This window comes from Pituophis catenifer, unplaced genomic scaffold, assembly GCF_029215685.1.
Source record: "Pituophis catenifer annectens isolate HBS135680 unplaced genomic scaffold, rPitCat1.0.hap2 SCAF_7, whole genome shotgun sequence".
Lineage (NCBI taxonomy): Eukaryota > Metazoa > Chordata > Lepidosauria > Squamata > Colubridae > Pituophis > Pituophis catenifer.
The window spans coordinates 82,242,036-82,261,347 of NW_027256887.1; positions in this window are offsets into that span (position 1 = coordinate 82,242,036).

A 19,312-nucleotide genomic window follows, 5' to 3' on the forward strand; every position below is an offset into this window, starting at 1 on the left:
CAAAAGGAGGCACAAAATGAAACGCGAATGACAAAAATTAAAATCTTTTTAAAATTTATTTTAAATAATTCAATTGAATTGTTCGATTGTCCCGCGGCGAGTTACTGTCTTGATAGTACAGGGGTTTAGTGCACCCTGTTATTAACACAGCTGCCTGCAATTTCTGCTGGTTCGAATCTCGCCAAGGCTCAAGGTTGACTCAGCCTTCCATCCTTTCTAAGGTAGGTGAAATGAGGACCCAGTTTGTGGGGGCAATAAGCTGACTTTGTATAAAATATACAAAAGAATGAAGGCTATTGCTTAACGCATTGTAAGCCGCCCTGAGTCTCCGGAGAAGGGTGGCATATAAATCAAATTAAAAAAAAAAAAAAAAGTTGTCCGACAGCAAGTTGGCGGTGGTGAGATGGCCGCGACAAGTTGGCCACAGCGAGTTGTCCCATTCCGGTGTCAATGTTCCTTGTCTCAAAGGTGGTTTTTCAAAAGGCAACGGGATGTTTTTTTTTTTTTCTTGAGGAAGAAGAAAACGTTTTGCTTCTCATCCAAGAAGCTTCATCCGTTCTGAATGTGATGAAGCTTCTTGGATGAGAAGCAAAACATTTTCTTCTTCTTCTTTATTTTTGAAAAAAGTTTTTTATTTTTATTTTTCATCAACATGTTTAAATCTATAGTCTTTTATCCATCCTTATACATTGTTCGTTCATCTTCTTCTTTAACTTCCATTAGGTAATTAATTAATTATTTGTTCGGGTCTGCTCTTTTACCATTTCCTTCTTTTGTTTTACTACAGCCTTTCCTTTTTCCCTTCCCTTCTTTCTCCTCCTTTCTTTCTTCTTTCCTCATTCCTCCTCTCCTTTCCTTTCCTATTTCCTTTCCTCTTTCCCCTCTCCTCTCTTCTTCCTCCCCTTCTTACCCTCTCTCCTGCTCTTCTTTCCCCTTCCTTCTTCCTCTCCTTTTCCCATTCTTTTTTTCTCTTCTTCTCATCTCCCAACTCCCATACTTTTCCCTCTCTACTCCTCCCCTCTTTTCCATTCCTTTGTTGTTTCCTTTTTTAATTCAATCTGAGATGGTATTCGAGCAGACCCGATTTCTATTTACATACGTCTTCATTTCCAATTTCATTTTTTACTTTACTATTATTCCTCTAGTATTCCTGTACATTTTTTAATCAATCCATGTATCATCTGAGTATAACATTTGTGTTATCATCTTCAAAGTTTACCATTATTTCTTAAAATATATATTTATCTTTCCTTCTTTCATTTAATTTTAATATACTACAACATATTCATCTCAAAGTTCTTGTCTTTATCCTGTTTATTATCTATACTCACTTTCTAACATTTTCTTCTTATTCCTCGAGAAAAAAAAAACCATCCAGTTCAGTGGTGGATTGCTACAGGTTCGTCCCGGATCGGAGCAAACCGGTAGCAAACTAAATTGAAATCCACTACTGATCCAGTTGCCTTTTGAAAAAGCACCATTGAGACAACTATGACTGAGAACCTCCATCCTTGGGTGACTGAGAACCTCCATCTACGAATGTTCCCTGTCTTCTCAGTATTGGATTTTGGGAATTGCAACCTGCAGGAAGCAAAAATGAAACACTCGGAATCCTAGGAATGTTCTCCCTTTCTCTCTCTTCCCCAACAAAGCATTCAGCTCACACAAAATGTTCAAACCCACTAATGGCCCACTTGCAATGGGATAATTTCTAATTCAAAGCATTTTGTGTATCTCTTGTTGCAAACATGCATGGTTTACCTCTGTTGCTCCGTGGCCATAGAGCTTAAAATGGAATGTACTGTTGTGTCCTTGAGACCCTCTACAAAAATGGATCCACCCTAAATGAGGTGTGTTTTGTTTGTCTTTCAGCCTGTAATTGCTAAAGGGGCTGGTTTTTAAAAGGTCTTTTCTTAAATGTACAGGAAGTTACTCAGACCAGCAAGGGTATTTTGATATTGCGTGACAATCCAATGAAAAAAATAAAATTAAAAAGTAGACCTTTGTTGTCATCTTTGTTTTCAATCTTTGCAAAAAAAAAAAAAAGTTTGCGCCAGCCAGAAAAAGAGCTCACGATGAGCTCTTAAGTGAAGTAACTTGCACTCATCTGCATTTAAAAACCAGCAATAAATTTCAGAGGCAGATCTCTTACAAGGCTTTCAAGATTTTAAAGAGATGAAATAGGTGCTTAAATTCCTTCAAACTTTCACAATGCAAATAGACTCTTTTTGTACCGGCTCTGCTCAGATATTTTTGGACCCCTAAGTATTTTTCAGACCCTTTAGCTATTTTTAATGAAAAATGGAATAGAAAATAGAAAAAGAATCTAAAAATTCTGCTGTACAATCAGAAGAAAGTAACTTTGAGTTGAGGAGAGCTCACTCCCGAGTATTGCTGTAATTCTCTATTAAATATATTATGGAATTTTATTAGTGAGTTTATTTGCTTGAGATGTTTGTGTTCCATGATGAAATTATTACTCAAGTGATTACTTTCTTTGTTTAAACAATAAAGTTACAAATCATGCATAAAATAGCTTTATAGTAACAACATCAAATATAACTAATACATCTTTGTAATTATAAATGGAAAATCAGATTATAATTAATTGTATTTCCCATCTTTCTCTTAACAAGAGTGCTTAGTATGAGAAAAATACAGTGAAAACAAAGGACAACAATAAGGGATTTGTTTATATATATGTGTGTGTGTGTGTGTGTGTGTGTGTGTGTGTGTGTGTGTGAAAAAGCTGCTTTCTCTATTAAAATATTTTTCAGTTAAGAAGTAGCATATCAGTTAGTCCTCCAAATGGAATGAAAAGTAATAAAAGGACACAAAACATAAAACTAACATGGCCTTTTGGAGAGAAGGTTTTAGAATTTGGGAATAATCACCGAAAAAGCTGTTGTGCTCCTATCAAAGACGCTTCTTAGGGTGATGGGACACATACAGTATTTTAAAACCTGGAAAGACTCATGAATGAACGAGATGTTTCAAGTAAGGCTTTATCAGTGCCATCATTTGAATCCGTCTAGTAGCGGGTAGATTTTATTTATTTATTAAATTTATTTGCTGTCCATCTCACTCTGGAAAGCAATTCTATATAAAACCAATAAATATAGAGACAAGGAGTAAAAGTTAAGGTCAGTGTGCAGCTTTGTTATTTGTTCCCTAGGATAATGTGCTTTCTTCATTTATAGGCATCACCAATATCATAAGGGGACACAGTGGCTCAGTGGTTATGACACTGAGCTTGTCGATCGAAAGATCGGCAGTTCAGTGGTTCGAATCCCTAGTGCTGCATAACGGGGTGAGCTCCCGTTACTTGTCCCAGCTTCTGCCAACCTAGCAGTTCGAAAGCATGTAAAAAATGCAAGTAGAAAAATAGGGACCACCTTTGGTGGGAAGATAACAGCGTTCCGTGCACCTTTGGCATTTAGTCATGCTGGCTACATGACCATGGAGACGTCTTCAGACAGCGCTGGCTCTTCGGCTTTGAAACGGAGATGAGCACCACCCCCTAGAGTCGGGAACGACTAGCACATATGTGCAAGGGGAACCTTTACCTTTACCTTAACAATATCATTGCTACAGAAAATGCTTTTAAAACTGGTCTCCTAGTTTGGCTGACATATAATATCTTCAGCTTAAGTCAGCAACTTCCCAGTTCTGTCCATATTCCATTCCTACTCCAGATTAGATTTTGGAGAATGCACAGTGATATGGAAATACTATATCAAGTAATGCGATGTGGACCAATTTTCTACTTTATCAGTTCTCATTCAGTTTGATGAAAGGCAAAAACTATTTTTCCATTCTTGTTTTTCCCCTAAAGGAGAACATAATTTTGATAATGTTCTCGTTGGTTGAATAGTGTAATTGTACTTGTCTAGTTATGTAGGTAGTCAAGGGCTATGTGTGAGAGTTCGGGAATGTCCTCTTTTGCTATATATTTATTGCTACACTGGCATTCAGTTTTCTCAGCTTCCCATGCATCCATTCCTATTCTAAGATATAGGACAATCTTCCTGTGGATTTTTTTGCGGATTAGGAAATTAAGGCAGACAGAAAGGTTTTAGAGTTTTGGGAGATGAATAATAATTATAATCCTTGAAACAATATACTGGATATAGCTGGGACAGCAAAGTGTACAATAGGCCAGAACACACAGTTGTAGTTGATTAGTTAGAGAGTGCTGACTCATGCATGAGGCAATCTACGCTGTGATTGGTTGCCATAAAGGGGGCGTTTCTCTTTTTTCCCGCCTTTTTCTTCTGTGTGTTCTGTATACTATTCAATTTTACCTCATGATATTCTTGTGTTCCTGACTATTTTGTGTTCTTCCATTCTTTCTGGATGATGATAAAGACTGCTATAAATTTAAATCAGGGGTGAAATGCTCCCGGTTTGGACCGGATTGCCCAATCCGTTAGCGATGGAAGCAGGTGGTTTGGAGAACAGGTAGCAAAAATCCCTGCTTCCCCCCCCATGCCCAGCTGAGCCACGCGATTATCAGAGGCTTTTTTTTTTACTTTTAAAAGCATTTTTTCTTCGGCCGAAAAAACGCTTTTAAAAGTAAAAAAAAAAGCCTCTGATGATCGCGCGGCTCAGCTGGGATTATCAGAGCCTTTTAAAAGCATTTTTTCTACAACCTCTTCAGCCAAAGTGGTTGTAGAAAAAATGCTTTTAAAAGGCTCTCACGATCCCAGCTGAGTTGCCTGATCGTCAGAGGCTTTTTTTTCTTTTAAAAGCAAAAAAAAAAAAAATGCTTCAGCTGAAGTGGTTGTAGAAAAAATGCTTTTAAAAGGCTCTCACAATCCCAGCTGAGTTGCCTGATCGTCAGAGGCTTTTTTTCTCTTTTAAAAGCAAAAAAAAAAAAAAAATGCTTCGGCCGAAGAGGTTGTAGAAAATATGCTTTTAAAAGTTAAAAAAAAAAAAAGTTGGCCACGCCCACCCAGTCACATTACCCCACCACCACCAAGCCACGCCCACAGAACCGATAGTCACAAATTTTACATTTCACCACTGGTTTAAATGTTAAATATATTTACAGGTAGTGAAACAACGGCACTGAAAAAAGTGACTTATGATCATTTTTCACACTTATAACCTTTGTAGCATCCCCATGCTCATGTGATCAACATTCAGATTAATATTATGACGAGAAAACACTGTTATTATATGACCACTACTAATGAACATTATTACTATTACGATGATGACCATTGCTCAAATTAATGGTAACCAGACAACACACTGTTTATATAGATATTGAAACTGTTGCTCTTTCTTTATATAGCAAAAATTTTTAAAAAATATTTTAAAAAAAATCAGACGCCTGGCAACTGATTCATACTTATGACCGTTGCTGTGTCCCAAAGTCATGTAGCCTACCAACAACTTGATATCCCTTTTGCAACCTTTTGGCAAGCAAAATAATGGGGAAAGCCAGATTCACTTAACAGCCGGGTTACTAACTTATCAACTGGAGTGATTCGCTTAATAACTATGGCAAGAAAAGTCGTAAAATGGGGCAAGACTCGCTTAACAAATATCTCACTTAACGACAGAAATTTTGGGCTCAATTGTGGTAAGGCAAGGACGACCTGTATATCAAAGACTATAAGTTTGGGTCAGTGTCTCTGACTTCAGCTGAACAGCTGCTACGCAATTCCTTGACATTTAATACGAGGGAGAAATCAAAGTATGTCACAAACTCCTTGCAATAACAATGGTCTTGCTACTACAGAAGCTAAGCTCCCTTGAATGAATGCAACGGCCTCAGCAAAGGAAGCTGCCCTATTGCTATCTTCTGACAGACAGCAATTCTGCACGGACTTAAGCGAGGATCTATTCCAGCCTCCCAACAATTTGATATCCCTTCATCTAGAGCGCCCAAATATCAAACATGGACACTTCTTGCTGCATGCAACCCAGGAAGGATGCAGAAGGACTCAGTTCTGAAATTTGATGGCAATGCCATAGCACCTGTAGGAAGATGACCAAGCTGAGTACAAGGGCAGAATCAAACACATCATTAGTTTGTAGTCTCTACGCCTCCCTAAGAGACCTAAATCCAGCCACCACCATTCCAAAATCCATTGACTCTTATCTGATGTCAATTTGCCTTGATCTTTCATAGTTTAAATTCTTGTGTATAGGTAGCATGAAATAAATATGTAGTACTTTTAAGGAGCTGTGGTGGTGCAGTGGTTAGGATGCAATATTGCAAGCTAACGCTGCTCACTGCCAGGAGTTTGATCCCGTTCAAGATTGACTCAGCCTTTCATCCTTCCGAGGTCACTACAATGAGGATCCAGATTGTTGGGGGCAATATGCTGACTCTGTAAACTGCTTAGAGAGGGATGCAAAGCATTATGCCCTTGTCACCTCACGGTTGGACTATTGCAACGCACTCTACATGGGACTACCCTTGAAAAGTGTTCGGAGACTACAGTTGGTCCAGAATGCAGCCGCGTGAGTTATAGTGGGTGCATCTAGATACACCCGCATCACACCAATTCTCCGCGAGCTGCACTGGCTCCCTATCGGTCTCAGGGCGCAATTCAAGGTGTTGGTTATTACCTTTAAAGCCCTACATGGCCCAGGGCTAGGTTATCTTCGAGACCACCTTCTACGACATAGCTCCCAGTGAACGGTAAGATCCCACAGAGTCAGTCTCCTCCGGGTCCCGTCAGCTAAACAATGTCGGCTGGCAGGCCTGCGGGGGAGAGCCTTCTCTGTGGCTGCCCCGGCTCTCTGGAACCAATTACCTCCTGAAGTCTGGACCGCTCCCACCCTATTGGCCTTCCGGAAAGTGGTGAAGACCTGGCTCTTCCGGCAGGCCTGGGGCCGTTGATCTCGTTATAGTGATCTTACGAGACCCGGCCACAAATTGGAGTGCATGTGTTTTAATGTTTTAATGTTTTAATGTCTTCTTTTAACTTTTGTATGGGATATTATTGCATTGTTTTATTCTCTGTTGTAAGCCGCCCAGAGTCCCTTGGGAGTTGGGCGGCATAGAAATGTGACTAAATAAATAAATAAATAAAGAAAGAAAGAAAGAAAGAAAGAAAGAAAGAATGAATGAATGAATGAATGAATGAATGAATGAATGAATGAATGAATGAAGTGGTATATAAGTCTAAGTCAGGGGTCAGCAACCTGTAGCTCTGAAGCCGCATGTGGCTCTTTCATCCCTCTGCCGTGGTTCCCTGTCACCGGTCAGCTCCACAATTGATAGGGCTTTGGGTTAGGACAGGTAGAGGAAAAAGAATGACATGCTAGGAGGAGATTCTATGGTGGGGGAACCGGACTTCTGGTCAGCTCCAGAATTGAATGGGGGGGGGGCTTCCGGTTAGGACCTTTGTGGCTCTTTGAGTGTTTAAGGTTGCCGACCCTTGGTCTAAGTGCAATTGTGATTTGAACTCTATCCTGGTTGCTGACTTCTTGCACCTACCTGGCAGCTCCTCTGCATCAAATCAACTGTTGAAAGCCTGCAAAATCCTCCTCTTCTTTGGCTCCCAAATCAAAAGGACAGTCCGATTTGAAAGTCGGAAAATCTGTACCAAATTGATTTCTCAGAATCAATTGAATTATTCAAATTAAATCAAGACTGATTATTCACTGTTTTAGGAAGCAGCTGTCCCACCATCCCAACGCAGTCCATCCACGCCCGGTGAAACAGCCTGTTGTCTTCAGATAGGGTGGGTTTCCCCATTGCTAATTCCCCTAATAAATCTAGTTCTGCCTAAATGACAGTAACACAGTTTGAGATATTAGGCTCTATTGTCCCCCTCTTTTCCCCCTCTCTCCATCCTTGCTTCAGCAGAACCCACAGAATTCCCCAGGCTAATAATGCATTGTAAAAGAACATCTGTGCATCTTTTCTTCCCTTGTGCACTATTTGTTTAATTGTGGTGGATTAACATAGCAAGGGGATGGTACATCATAACTAGGCAATTATCCATTCTTCATCGCTTAGTTATGGTTGCGCTAATTGGTCGTTTAACACATAAGATAGGCTAGCATTAGGAACGTTAGGGGCTGTTCAAAGAAGAAATCAACAAATTAATATTGTTGTCTGATATTTGCATAATGGGCTGCAATTATTTAATGTTTAATTGGGTTGATCAAATGCAATTCAACCCCTCTCACGTCGGGCAGGGGGTGCCTTTGGGTGGGTGGGTGTGGAGAGATGCGATTTGCAAGTTGGAGTGAGGGAGTTAGAAAGAATAACAATTGATTTCAATGAGCCCTTGCAGGAATATTTGATTTTAGAACTTTTTGGTAATGTGTTTGATGGTTAACTTAAACATAAACATGGGAAATGATGCCTTAAGTCACAATTGCATAACTTTGCAGCCTGCTGAGAATTCATCTCTTGCCACCCATCCCAGGATTCCCTCTGCTTCTTCTACCAAATGTCAATGATATTAGCACATCTTGTTATCCTTACCAGCTCTTCTGCTCCTTTCATACTTAATTTCATTCTGTTGCAGCTCACTTTCTGTGTTGAGTTCCCTTGTTTCCATGGCCTTCCAATTCATCCTCTCGCCCTCCCCTTTTGCAAACGACAATTGAATTGCTTTCTTTTCCCTGATCCAGCTACCTCCTCATAGTCTCCATCCAACTCAAGGGCAAGTCCCATATAAAAATAATGCCATTTCATTCAAGTAATTTTATGGATAGAAGAGAATATTTGAAGTTCAGGGTTGATCTGTGGGATCTCTTGGGGCTCTCTGAGCTTGGTGGTTTTCTTGCAGATATTTCATTACCCTACTAGGTAACTTCATCAGTGCTTAGTGATGCTGATGATGGTACCAGTTGAGTAATGAAATGTCTGTGAGAAAATTACTAAGGACCCCACAAGTAATTTTATCCTGCTTTTAAAACTTTTCAATGTGGCATCATGCCTTTTTTGATGAAATCATGTCCCCTGTGTTTGTGCACTTGATATACTAGTTCAAGTCTGACTGTGATGGGATGTACTAATCTGGATTCCCAGGAGGGAGGGAGTGTATTCCAGAAGAATAAGAGACGGTTCAGTTCAGATAGTTTGTGTGTGTGAGAGAAAGAGAGTGAAGACAGTCCCTCCTTAACAGTTCTCCAAGTATATGCTTAGTGTAGATAACAGAGTGCTTTAGTTTGGCAAGATTCTGTCTGTAGAACAACAAAGTCATTTGCTTGGAAGAATCACCACATGTCTTTCATGGTTTTTGAGCCTCACACTGATGTGATCGCCATCCTAGCAAACATTTGTACCCTTAGATTAACACACTGCTTGAGTGCAGCTCCAAATAGTTGCAAATTATGTTAGCAATGGCAGATGAATCATTCTGGAGAAATTTCTTCCAAGAGTTCCCTATTAACAGGGATCAAACACTCTCTTTCACGTAGTGTTGCATTGTCTCTTATAGCACCAGAGGCAGCAGAGGCTAAACCAATGAGGGGCAGGGATATGAACACATTATAAAAATATGCGCTAATTGCATGATACATGTGATCAATATAACAGGATAATTGATTGGCTGTAGCACCATATGCAAAATGATGAGATAGGAATAGTGAGATAATTTGCATTACAAAGACAATAGTTCAACAAAAACTATATTCTTAACAGTTGCTATGGATGTATTACTTTCTCTGCCTGTTCTGTGCTAGTGGCCTTGTTTCCCAGAGCTATTCTCATTATTAATCAAAATTAAGCATCTTCTTGGGTCTAAACATATTTACAGCTGAGTTGATAGTTTACCTTCTCTGAGATCCAAGAAAAGCACAAATTACCTGTCTTAAATGATGCCTTTGTTTCCTTTTTTTTTTTAGTTCAATTTGAGGTGTAAGAAATGTCCTGCTTCCAGTTTTCCAGGGAAAACTTATTCTGGTGACCCAGTTCATAGTGAAGGGAAATGCTTTATGCTTCCTGATTGCTTATTTGTACCCTATGACTATCATTAAGTGCTGTACCTTATGATTCTTGATGAACGTATCTTTTATTTTATGTACACTGAGAGCATATGCACCAATACAAATTCCTTGTGTGTCCAATCACACTTGGCCAATAAAGAATTCTATTCTATTCTATTCTATTCTATTCTATTCTATTCTATTCTATTCTATTCTATTCTATTCTATTCTATTCTATTCTATTCCATTCCATTCCATTCTAAATAGAGTCAGATCATTGGTCTATTTAATTCAGTCCTGCTGAGTTAAAATGTTCCCGACATTTCAAATACAACTTTTTCTTAACTCTATCTCAACCTCACAGTTTGCTTTAAACATGCATGCACACAAATTTATTCTCTATCGCAATAGTCCAAAGCATATTTTTCTGCTTAAAGATTGTCACAGGTTCTTTGCTTTGTCCACATCTTTATCCCCCAAATACCGTGTTTCCCCAAAAATAAGAGCTCCCCTGAAAATAAGCCCTCCCCTGAAAATATTTAAATGCATGCACAGCCAGTCCCCACCATTTCCTCTGGTAAGAAGAAGAAATCAGGTAAGATGGTAAGAGGAGCCCCGTCTTGCTCCACTCACTCCAAAATAATAAGACCTCCCCGAAAATAAGGCCAAGTGCTTATTTCAGGGTTCAAAAAAATATAAGACAGGGTATGATAGGGAATGGGGTTGAGGGGTACCCCGGACTGTGAACCAGCTCATGAGCAAACACACTAGGACTGAAATAAATCTGACAGAGGATTGTGTAAAAATATAATTTACTTTAAAACATTTAAAAAGCACTATGTCTTTAAGAAAGCACATTAAAAACAAAGTCTTATCTTGGTTATGTGAAGCAAGGCTAGCTCCCTAGATTCCTCTCCACAATACCGAAACAGTTCACAAGAGAATAAAGCTAACATGAAGATAAGCAGCTTCGGTGTCGATACATCATCGAGGTAGTAGAAGGGCGGCAGCACAAACTTCACAGCTAAAAGTCACCTGAAGTAAAAACAGTTCAAACAGCAAACGTAGCTTGAAGTTTGTGGGAGGAAGAATGTCCAGCAACAGCAGTCCCGATGATAGCTTACGTGCTTCAAAACAGCAAAAGGCAAGCATCCGTAGGAGTTTCTCTGCAACAGCGTCTGGAGTCCTTGTCTGTGATTCTCCTCCCATCTGCGACGTTGCACTGAGCTCTGCTTGCAGCTTCCAGCAAGAGCTCTTGCATCTAGGCCTTAGAAACACGGTAATTCTGAGTGACTCCTGGATATTCGTTTGATTCTGACCATGATTGAAGGATAAGAAACCTATGAAATCTGTAGTATAAGCTTAAAATACTCATCAAATTTAACATAATGATAGAGTTGGAAGGGAGCTTGGAGATCTTCTAGTCCAACCACCTGCTCAAGCAGGAAACCCTATACCATTTCCGACAAAATGTTTATCCAATCTCCTCTTAAAAACATTCAGTGATGTTCCACTGATTAATTGTTCTAACTGTTAGGAAATTTCTCCTTAGTTCTAGGTTGGTTCTCTCCTTGATTAATTTCCATCTATTATTTCTTTTCCTGCCTTCAGGTGCTTTGGAGAATAGGTTGACCCCCCCTTCTTGGTGACAGACCTTTAGATATTGGAACACTGTTATCATGCTTTTTCATTAAACTAGACATACCCAATTCCAGCAATCGTTCTTCGTATATTTTAGCCGTCACTTCCCTAATCGTCTTTGTTGCTCTTCTCTGCACTTTTTCAAGAGTCTCCATTGGAATAATGAGTGCCTCGCTACTCTTCTTTAGCACTTCCTACAGCTTTCAGTCCACCTTCCTCAAGTTGAATCATAATTAAAAATAATTTACAACAATAATGTAAAGATATTCCAATATCACAAAAATGGTTTTAATCCTGGCTTGTTTGGATTAAAAGTTCAATTATAAATATGGGTACTTGCTATTAAAAAAAATTAAAATGCTAAGAATGTTTAAAACCATAACTTTGGAAGGAAGGAAGGAAAAAAAATCCCTACTCTCCTGCATTCCTAATGAGCAATATTTGTGATCTGATGGTATATTTAGAAGATTAACTTGTAGAGCTGACCATCCAGATCACTCCATGAAAGAATCAGTGGTCCTTATTTAAGACTTTTCTGGATAAACAAAAACATAAAAAAACCCAGTATCGGTAACCAAAAGTAGCCCAAATCTCTTAGTTTTATCCTAAGAAGGATTTATAATTTAACCTACTCTGTCCTTCATTTTTAACCAAGCTGACTGTCAACAAAGTATTATAAAGTTGGTTTGTTTAGACAGAACCAGAACTTGCATTAAATGACAATTCTTCCTTTGGACTAATGAGAAAGTTAAATTCTTCCAACAACAATTCTCAATGTTGGTTGCTGCTCTTATCCTCACTCACAAATACCCAACTAGGCTTGTTCTTCTAGCTATCAAAGACTTGCCTACTTGGTGCAAGGCAGAGGTGGGTTCTAAATTTTTTTACTACCGGTTCTGTGGGCGTGGCTTATTTTGTGGGCATGGCTTGATGGTCACATGACAATTCTTTAGGATTTAGCAGAGGTACTGGTCTACCAGGTTTTTAACTGCTTGCAGAGCTGTACCGGTCTACCCATTTGTTTTTGGAGGCACCGGACTACTCATTTGTTTTTGGAGGCGCTGGTCTACTCATTTGTTTTTGGAGGCACCAGTCTACTCATTTATTTTTGGAGGCTCTGGTTTACCACCACACTGCCTTTTAACACTGATCAGCTGAAGGGCGGCCCTTTGAAGCCTCATGGTAAGAGTTTAAACAGGTTTTTTCCTTCTAGCAAATCAGCTGGGACTCGGGAGGCAGCAATAGATTGGGGGTGGGGCCAAATAAAAGGTAAGAATAATGCGGGGGGCGGGAGGGCCCAGCTCCCAAATAAAGAGAACCAGTTCGGTGACATCATATCGTCACCGCTACCGGCTCAGCCGAACCGGGCCGAACCGGGAGGAACCCACCGCTACTGCAAGGGAATTATTTAGATGGTACGAACTTTTCCCAGTTTTGTGGCCTAAAGAACACAGAACATAGAATCATAGGACTGGAAGAGACCTCTGAGATCTTTAGTCCACCCTCCATACTCAAGGCAGGAGATCTTATACTCTCCTGATCAAATGGTTGCCTACTCTATTTTTTAAAAACCTCCAGTGATGGAGCACCACAACTCTGGGAGGCAAGTTATTCCACTGATTAACTGTTACCACTGTCAGAAAATTTCTCCTTATTTCTATTCCTGCATCTCTCTTTATCAAGCTTCTACCCATTACTTCTTGTCCTGCCCTCTAATGCTTTGGAAAATAAATAATTACCTCTTCTCTGTGACAGCCCCTCAATTACTGGATGAAAAGCTATCATGCCCCTCCCCCAATCCTTCTCTTTGATAAGCTAGAACCATTAGGACTAATGTTCTAAGAATGTTCATGTTGGGCTTTGAATTCTGGGAAGTGTAGTCTAAAACATCTGGAAGATACTGAGTTAGAGAAGCTTGTTGTTGAGATTCAATGGACCTCAATGGTAATGAGCCATCCAAGCTAGCCATGAGACAGTGGCTGAACCAAACCATCAACTCCCAAAGGTCGAAAAGTCTTGTAATTAATTCACTGGGTTGGAAGATGTTGCCATATGTCAGAGATACTCCTGATATTCTTGGTATCCCTGCAAAGAAGAAAATAAAGTAAAAAGCTCAGTTCTCCAATCAAGTCATTGTTTTATGCACCCTGAAATAAATAGACTCTTTTTTTTTTTAACAAAGAGAGGAACGTATCGAAATCTTACAGAAACAGATGGTAGCGAGAACTGATGGGATGAAGGGAAGGGAGACACTACCTTATTCTTCTTTCTAAAAGTTTTGGAGAAGTACCATTAAGTATTCCTAACAGGGTCATTGCACAGAAACCATCTGGCGTAGAAAGGAGCCCTTTTCTATTTGTATGTCTAAAAGAGCTGTAATAATTGTATGGTGTTGGCACGAGAAACCCCGGCTGTTGCTCACACTTTCCAAATCATATCTGTAATTATGCAGTGTTGTCTTGTCTCCAATAAAACAGTTTAAAGGACACCTGTTTTGTGGTCTGGATGCGACATAGACATTGCGGGATGCAGGTTTTTTTTTTTTTTTTTTTTTAAATATGAAGTATTATTTTAGCATATTAACGATTTCTGCAGGAAGGGACAGCATGTTAAACTACGGCTCACCAGTGCCTGATTTGTCCAGGGAAGAGAAGACATTAGCCAAGCTGGCTTCACGATGAGGAGACCCTTAGCTAAGTGCACCCCATGGGTTTATTTTCAATTTCCCCAAATGCACCATGGGGTCTGCCATTTCAATTATTTGCAAGTTTCAGAGCAATTCCACGCTGGTTGCCCCATTCCTCCTTGCATGAGAGCAACAAAGGAAATGTCAACCCTCCGGATCATGCTGATCTCGCTCCTTGGCTGTCCGCATGTCAGAATGCAGGTGGAAGAGTCTTGTTTTGAATGAATTTTCTCCCCTTGCTAAGGAGAAATAAGCTTAAAACAAATAGCAAGTTTCACGGATGACAGAAAAGTCCTACCGTACCTCTCGGCCTTCCAAATTCTTTAGCCTTGGTGATCATCCAAAAATTTGTGGAAGCCCAAGTTGAAGTGTAGAAGAGAGCCATGGGCAAGTCGGCCTTGATTTTGATTTGAATTGGCAGCCTGATCAGTCAGTTCAGTTTGATCCAGAGTTTTTAACTGATCTGGAAAAGTGTCAGTTATTCAAGTACAAGTGTCGATGGGAATGTTTCAATATGGGTTTGAAAGCAGACTAAGCGTTTGGCCTCATTCCCATAAGGATTGGCTTTTTTCACTTGGAGTGGGTGGCCTATCTTTTTATGATCTCCAGCAGTCTGCAGTTATCTTGGCTTCATACAGTTCCATCAAAGTCCAAAGGAAGATCTCAAGTTCCCAATAAGAAACTGAAAATAATAAAAGGAGAGATACCCAGAAGTGAACAAGTTCCTCCAACAAGCATTAGAGGATTGTCAGACAAGGAAAGTCTGAAAAAGAGAGTAGTAAAGGTGAGCAAATCACACTTGAAGTGAAAAAAAAATGATTCCTTGATTGGCCTACACAATACAGTAGCTGGGTTTACACATTACACAAGATTAAACTGGGGAAAGAGAGTTTGCAATTCTCTGAGTCATTTTGATAGATGTGAATCAGGTGGTCACGGAAAGCCATCATTTTTGGGTATGGCAGGTTAGTTTTGTTAACCGAGTTCACTGTGGGTAAATATACCTATATGATGAGCTCCTGTCACTCACTTCAACTTCCGTCCATCTAACAGTTCAAAAGTATGTTCTATGGAAGTAGATAGATAGGTACCACTTTGGTGGGGAAATTAATTGGTGCTCTGTGCAGGCCGTCAGATTCCTAATGGCTCTGAACCTTCCCAGTTGCAGGGAAGGGAGGGGACCTTGGCTGATGCTGCAGGAAGAGTCACTCATCTTTCTCTCTGGTATGAAGCCAGCTTGCCCTTCTGTGGTGCACCTTGGGAAGCACGCAAGTGTTTCCAGTAACAGGGCTGGTACCTTGGCAAGCTATGTTTCTGCTCTGCAATAGCATTGTGGTCTTCTGGCTATTGTAACAATGTCATACACTAATAATAATAATAACTAACAGCCAAAGACTATGGTGGATAGATTATGAAATCTTCCCGTTCGGATAACGCCTTAAAAGAATTATAGTGACATATTGCAAACATTTCCAAGTCAAGGGAACTCTAGGAATGAGAAAATGCAATGCTATAGGGCCATGATGGTGAACCTATGGCACAGGTGCCACAGGTGGCGCGCAGAGCCATATCGGTAGGCACGCAAGCGTTGCCCTAGTTCAGCTCCGGCGTGCATGTGCGTGCCGGACAACTGATTTTCAGGCCTTCCAGGCCCACTGGAAGTTAGGAAACAGGTTGTTTCCGGCCTCCAGAGGGCCTCTGGGGGTGGGGAACGCCGTTTTCACCCTCCCCAGGTTCCAAGAAAGCTTCTGGAGCCTGGGGATGGTGGAAAATGGGCCTACTGGGCTCATGGTGCCATCGCGTGCCAAAAGCAGGGGGAGTGCGGGGGTCATGCGCACATGTGCTAGGGGGGCGCATTGAATTATGGGTGTGGGCACGCGCACATGCGACACCCCCCCTGCAACCCTGCTTTTGGCACACGACGGCAAAAAGGTTCGCCATCACTGCTGTAGGGCAGTGGTGGTGAACCTTTTACTCACCGAGTGCCGAAGAGGTCCATGCTTCACACGCTTTGCGTATGCATGTACCATCCGTGCTAACGCGCGACTCCTCGCCCATGCGCTGCATGTACAACCACACCCTCTGTGCATGCGCACAGCTTCTGCACATGCCCCCACTGTGTGCTGCGTGAGCAACCACGCCACCTGCACATGCACATAGCTTTCGCACATGCGCCCCACTCTGCGCTGCAGATACAATCGCACCATCTGCACACGCACATGGTTTTTGTGCATGCAATGCATGCACATGAACGCCATCTGCACATGCGCGTGCTGTGCACCAGTATTCTCGTGCACATACGCAAATGTGCACGCATCTGCAGGAGAGCTCCGAAGACCAGCTGGGTCCCTGAATTGTGCGCATGCCTGAACACCAGCTGGGGCACACGTGCCTGCGGAGCTGCATATGAGTTGGGCTCCAGCTCGTGTGCCCAGAAAAATGGCTCTGCACGCCACTTCCGACACATGTGCCATAGGTTCGCCATCACAGCTATTGGGAAAGCAGCCTCAACTCTCAAATAACTCTCAAGATATTTTAAATCAACTCTTTTGGAGATAATGATTGCAGGCCAGCAAGTTATTGCTGACTCTTGCTGACTGCATCAGTAGATTTTCTCCAGGGAGATCAGCTCCTCACCTGGTCCTTTGGCTCCTCCAATGGTGCACTCCTCTTCTTCTCTTTCCTTCCACCTTTCCCAGGATTATGGTCTTATCTCAGAATTTATTGACTCATTCATTACATTGCTGTCCAAGGAGCAACTCTAGGCAGCCATATAAATGATTGTAAAAAAATATATATATTGTATAAAGATATATGGTTTACCTGAATAGAAATGGATTGATTAATGGCTTGATCGATTATGTGCCATCAAGCCAGTGCCAATTCTTAGCAGCCACATACAATAGATAGATTTTCTCCATGATGACTTGTCCCTTATCTAGAATTTCCCCTGTTCTAATGGTGCCCCTATCGCCACTGTTCCTGAGTCCTGCCCCTGGTTGACCTCTTCTCTTTCTTTCCATCTTTCTCAACATTAAAGCTTTCTCTGGAGAGCTAGGTCTTAAGTTTGGGAACAGTCAACAAGCACAGTCTCTACTTCCATTTCCCCAAGCCTCCCCCTCTTATCTCCCCCCACCCCAGGGGTGGGTTCTAAATTTTTTTACTACCGGTTCTGTGGGCGTGGCTTATTTTGTGGGTGTGGCTTGGAGGTCATGTAACTAGGTGGGCGTAGCTAGCTGGTCAGAGTCATTTCTGGAAGGTCCTCGCACTTACGACCCGACTCATTTGTTTGCTTTTAACACTGATCAGCTGTAGGGCGGCCCTTTGAAGCCCCGCGGCAAGAGTTTAAACAGTTTTTTTTCCCTCTAGTCATCAGCTGGGACTCAGGAGGAAGCAATAGATTGGGGGTGGGACCAAATAAAAGGTAAGAATAACATGGGGGGGTGGGGGGGTGGGAGGGCGGGGGGGGGAACCAGTTCGGTGACGTCACATCGTCACCGCTACCGGCTCGGCCGAACCGGACCGAACCGGAAGGAACCCACCACTGCCTCACCCCCATTATGGCAGTCTTCCACTACATAACAGCGAAGTACAGCCAGCAAATAATGACAGCTGATATTCCACTTTCCTCCAGGATTGTTCAGTTGTTGACTTGTGTCCAGTCCCTTTTTGCCAGCGCAACTCAACTGCCATGCTTGCTGTTGTGGGAGTAAAATGCAGGTGTATTCCAGTGGTGAAATTCAATTTTTTTTTATTACTGTTCTGTGGGCGTGGCTTGGTGGGGGTGGTGTGGCTTGGTGGGCATGGCTTGGTGGGCGTGGTAGGGGAAGAATACTGCAAAATCTCCATTCCCACCCCACTCCAGGGGAAGGATACTGCAAAATCCCCATTTCCTCCCCACTCCTGGGGGAAGGATATTGCAAAATCTTCATTCCCACCCCACTCCAGGGGAAGGATATCGCAAAATCTTCATTCCCACCCCACTCCAGGGGAAGGATATTGCAAAATCTTCATTCCCACCCCTCCTGGGGGAAGGATATTGCAAAATCTCCATTCCCACCCAACTCTGGGACCAGCCAGAGGTGGTATTTGCCGGTTCTCCGAACTACTCAAAATTTCCGCTGCCAGTTCTCCAGAATCTGTCAGAACCTGCTGGATTTCATGCTGGGGTATCCCCATATAGGCCTCTTCTGGCTCCTCTGAAAAAAAAAACAGAATTTAAATCCAATAAGAAAATCAATAAGTTGTTTGAAGATAGTGATGTCTAGTCAGTCTGATGACAGCTTCCCAATTTTTGAAGTGGATTTTTTCATGGAAGATTAGAATTTTAGAGACCCAGGGTGACGATACAGAGATTAAAGTCTTGGACTTTAGAAACTTCCGTCTTGAGTTAAGACCCTGATGAGTGCTACATCTGGGCCATCGTTCAACGGTAAAGACCCTCTTTTTAAAAAATGCAGGCTTGACATCTCCTTAGACTAACCCCAACCCTTACAGAGGCAATTCTACTCCTTTAGAAATCAGTCTTGCCTGCTAGGCCAGATAGTTTCACGAAGATTGTTTCAGGAATGAAACAGTAGATGGAGCCTAACTTCCATGGTTCCAGCATTTGCAGAGAAGTGGCATTTCCCCCCCCCCCCACCAAACCAGATTTCTAGGACAACTCAGTAATAAATGAAGTGGACAGAACGGTATCTAAAAGTGAAAGTTGGCAAGGATGAGAGGTTTCAATTAGCTGGAGGGATTTAAGGTAGGATACCTTAGATCCAGACAAAGTCTCTCTCTCACGCACAATCGCCCAACAGAATGGGACGAGTTAGGCATGAAAAATGTCATTGGCATCAATGTGAATCCGGCTCTTAAAAGTTAAGTGCCATCTTTCATTTCCACCAACCCCCTCCTTCTGCTGTCCTACCGGGCAATATAAAGATCGGTGCCTTGCTCAAAGCATTACTCCAAGACCTGCTGAGAAAGATGTGCTGAAGTCAGCTTAAATCCAATGCTGTATTGATTCACTTAGTCTAATTCCGTTTCCCCCACATCTCTTGCAAATGAAAGCGTCCACAATGATGTACAGTT